At 33.4% G+C, this 4,402-nt stretch overlaps 1 pseudogene; it reads right to left on the bottom strand.

The window, feature by feature from the left end:
• Positions 1-1,492: 1,492 nt before the first annotated feature.
• LOC144228865 (transcription initiation factor TFIID subunit 9-like) lies at positions 1,493-2,115 on the bottom strand (annotated as a pseudogene).
• Positions 2,116-4,402: the final 2,287 nt, after the last annotated feature.

Genomic DNA, 4,402 nt, shown 5'->3' with positions numbered 1-4,402 from the left:
AGAAGAATTAAACATAAAATACTAATTTGGAAATGACTGAATAAGAAGAAAAATCATTGAAACCAATATTTGATCCTCTGAATAATGATCAACAGAATTTGCAAAGTTTTATCTGTATTGTACAAGACAGAAGACATATATTATCAAAATCAGGAGCAAAAGAGTTAAGTTCCTATCATTTTTAAGAGCTTTGTATTTCAAACGGTAACCTCAATCAACCCCATAAGTGGAACAAAGGGAAATTAGACAGAAATAAAACAGAGGATATGTAGATCAATGATAGGTCCCCATGAGCATTCTTTTTCCCTCATTGAAGAAACAGTGGAGTGGTTTATACCAAGAACTGATAGCCGCTCGGAAGAAACTTACTAATACATTTTGCATATGCCACTAATTTAGTTAAGATTATATTTGAATATGCTTTAGGCGTGTGTTTGGACTTAATTCTTGTCTTCAATCAGAAATTGTTGGAAAAAAAAGAGTTATACAAAAATCTAATTCAGTTTACCAGACAATTCAATCAATATATTGTTGATATTCCTATTGAGATTGGCATTCTTCTGCTTTCTTTTACTCTCTGATGAAGGAAGCTCAACTTGAAGTTAAGTTGTAAAGAATGTTAAATCACGATTTCTTTACGTTATCCAGAAAGGGTTTTAGAGAAGAGAATGATAAACTGTCATGAGTAATTTGAAACAACTTAGACAGTCAGGAAGGGAAAAACTTAAAAAGTGTTAATACAAAGCATTTAGGAACTTCAAAGCAAGCATCCTACTTAACTTGGAAATTTTCTGTGTAATGGTTTTTTGTTTGTTTGTTTTCTTTTACTTTCCAAAGGAGGTTAAAGGAATCTATTAACTGGAAGGAAATGATTAATTTAGGTTCAGTTCTGGGTCCCTATGAAGGTCCAGACTCCTCTCCCAAATCTTTGTAGTAGCCAAATGATAGAGAAAGAATATGGGTAAAATTAAAGACTTACTGTTTTTTTCCTGGAGTTCTCTAAAGTTTTGTATTCAAATTTGTTTCATTGTGCAATATGTTATTGTATGAGTACAATAATAGTAACATCCTCAGTTATATACTCTATAAATGGAAGGACATTGCTGAGAAAAAGAGGTGAAGCCACAGTTACACTACTTGATTTTTACACTCAGGATCATAATGGGCTTGAAATCCATAGTTCCTATCAGTCACAGAGAACATACTATCCAAATTTAAAGACACCTCTGATTTCACTAATTGAAATGACACTTGTGACCAGATAGAAAGCAAGGATAGCCCAAAGCCTGATGAAGATTGTGAACAACTCAAGTGCAGGCTTAATATTATGTTGACCTTCTTTTTTAATGAATGTCAACTTTATTTTCTACACTTAAAGGCTGATGAAAAACCATTACTAATCCTATTAAAGAAAATCCTACATCTCAATCAGAAAGAGTAACTATATTTACTCGTTACCATTTAAGTTTTCTACAACATAACTTGAAAACACCTAGCGCATGTTTAATCCAAGTACAATAGATTCAAGATCAAGTATATGTGTTACAAGTATCAAGGCTTGATTACAAGTTATATCATAGTCATCATTGTGATCATCATCATCCTTTCATTTTCTTTTCAATGCATTTGATGATTCATTGGCAGTATTTTGTGATGACACCATGTTAGTGGTAATAAGAATGTTTTTGGACTCATTTAATGATGGATTAATCAGAACATTCTGAACTGCAGATGTTGTAGGAATTGATGCCCTAAAAGTTGGGGACTGTGAAGTGGGCATCTGTATTTGTGAACCTTTGTCTTGTGAGAGACATTAGAGTCCCTACTTCAATGGACACAGATATGGTTTGTGTGGTTTGTGCATCAACTTTAGGAGTATTTGGTCTGCTAGTAACTAAACCAACACTTGGCCACAGAATTGTTATTCTTCCCACAGAAGTAGATGCCTTTTTTTTTTTATAAAGACTTAAGTCTATAGTTTGTAGCAGTCAAGCTATACCTATCAAATGGAAACCTGGGGCCTGAATATGGCTTGATTAATGACAAAGGAATTTGATTTCTTTATTTTGTAATTTCTAATTAAAAAACTCCTGAGGGAGGAGAGGTAAAAGTCATAACATTCAAATATTGCTTGGCTGAATGAGAAAGTAGATGAATATATAAATGAATATTGGATCATTTTAGGGAACATGATTTTATTTTCTCTTGATTTATATTCAGAACATTTTTAACAGAATCTTGAAATTTATCTTACTCTATTTTTAACTCATTAGTTTTAAGTAATCATACCACTTTAAATACATATGTGCACATATAATGCATGTATGTTTCCAATAAGTATGCCTCATAATTTTATTTCTTTTTTTTCTCTTTTTTACTTTTTTAAAAAAGGTTTCTTTATTTTGAAAGAGACAGAGAGTACATGCATGAATGGGGGAGGGGCAGAGAGTGAAGGAGAGAGAGAAAATCCCAAGCAGAGCATTGGACTGACAGCAAAGAGCCCAATGTAGGGCTCGAACTCATGAACTGTGAGATAATAACCTTGGCAGAAATCAAGAGTTGGATGCTTAACTGACTGTGCCATCTAGGTGCCCAGCTTCATAATTATTTTTCTATACATGCATTTTCCCATTTTTATTATATATCTATATAAAAATGAAAACTTCTTTTTGAATGTTCAATAATTACCAAATTCAAACATCTGCTTGGATTGTTCAACAGTATTAAACGTTAGGACTTAATCCTTGGCTCAGATTTCTGTATTTAATATCTTTGACTCAGTCAACTGAACAAGTTCTTGCTGCACTTGTGACTAAGTTTCTTAAACCAGCTGGGAGCACATTTTTGTATTGAGATGGTCTTTTATACTTGGCACCTTCCAAATATCACAAAATTGGCTGCTATTGATAAGGAAAAAGAACCTAATCATTTAAAATATCCATTCATGTGATCCATTGGATGCTCAATTGGGAATTCTGCAGGCACTTTAGTTAAGGTTAATAGATCTGAGGATTCCTTATTCCTGGTTCCTAAAATAAATCTGCAAGTCAGATCCACAGTCATTATTTTTAATTTAATCAAAATCCAAAAATCAAAAAGTTCTAAGACCAAATTAAGAAAGAAAAGTCATAGCAAATGTGATCTCAACTAATGTGTGGCTATTAGTTTGAACAGTTGTGTTTGAGCACGTGTTGTGTTTGATTATGGGAACCTGCCACAGATTCCACAGAGTATGTTTTATAATATACACATATGTAACCTATCATCTTCATAAAGCAAACTTATAAAGCAAACTCTAAATTCTAAAATACAGCTGGTGTCAAGAATTTTATATAATTTTATGTCAAGTTATATGGCATGGATCATATAACAGCTCCTATTTTGCTTTCTGATTTCCAAGGAAAGATGCATTTTGATGAACCTGGAAGCCTGACCATAGCTTTGGATTTCTGGGATCATTATGATTGAATTCTTACATAAGGTCAGGTGTTTTAGGATTATATATACAGGGTTCGAAATATATGAATTGAGACAAGATTGGCTGAAAATTTGTAGTTTTTATTTCTCTAAAAGCAAAAGAGAGAATCTGCACCTAAGATCAACTTTATAGGAGACTGGATAGTGTGTGGGAGATCGAGAAGCTCCCTTTCTTTATAAGCTTGATCTCAACTTCACCCAAGGTCATCATATTTAAGCTAAAATTTATCCCAGCCCCCAACATCTTCATGCATACGTGGCCTTTATGCCCAGATACCTTGATGTCTAAATCCCCCTGTGTTTAATTCATATGTGTTAGGCATTTCTAACACTTGTATTGTAGTAAGGTAGAAAAGGAGGAAGAAAGAATCCCCATCACTGGGGCTCTAAACTCTAAGCAACTACGTATTCAGCAGCCTAGATCTGATCCAATCTCATTGCAGGATCTAGAAGAAGGAGCCGCTGGATTCTTTCAGCTGATTTAGAGTACTCTTAGGAGCCCCAAATGAGCATCACATTGGATCAATTGATCAGAAGTATATGTATTTTTACTTCCTTGTTCTGTTTTTGTCTTATCAATCATGTCCTATTTAGAAATTTGGAGGGAACCAAGAGCTATGTGCTCATAGCTAATCCAGGTGTCTAGTCACAAAATGGACAGCAAGAACCTCTTACTCAGTTGACATAGTCAAAGATACTAACTACCAAGTAGCCATGTGCTTCTCTTTCCACTCCGTTTTTATTTTCCCCAGTAAAACCTGTCTAGTTTCAGAATATACACTATATATTATTATACCTATGTAGGTTTATTAAATCAAACCAAGACATTTAGTCCCTTTTGTATTCTTCCATGAGTTGTAATTTAGTTATATATATACAATTAATAAATGAATCTGCATAACTACATACATAAATTTTTAAATAG

Source organism: Crocuta crocuta, unplaced genomic scaffold (genome assembly GCF_008692635.1).
Source record: "Crocuta crocuta isolate KB4526 unplaced genomic scaffold, BGI_CrCroc_1.0 scaffold305, whole genome shotgun sequence".
Taxonomy (NCBI): Eukaryota; Metazoa; Chordata; class Mammalia; order Carnivora; family Hyaenidae; genus Crocuta; species Crocuta crocuta.
Note: the sequence above shows the minus strand (reverse complement) of the source record. Positions and strands in the feature narration are given on the sequence as shown.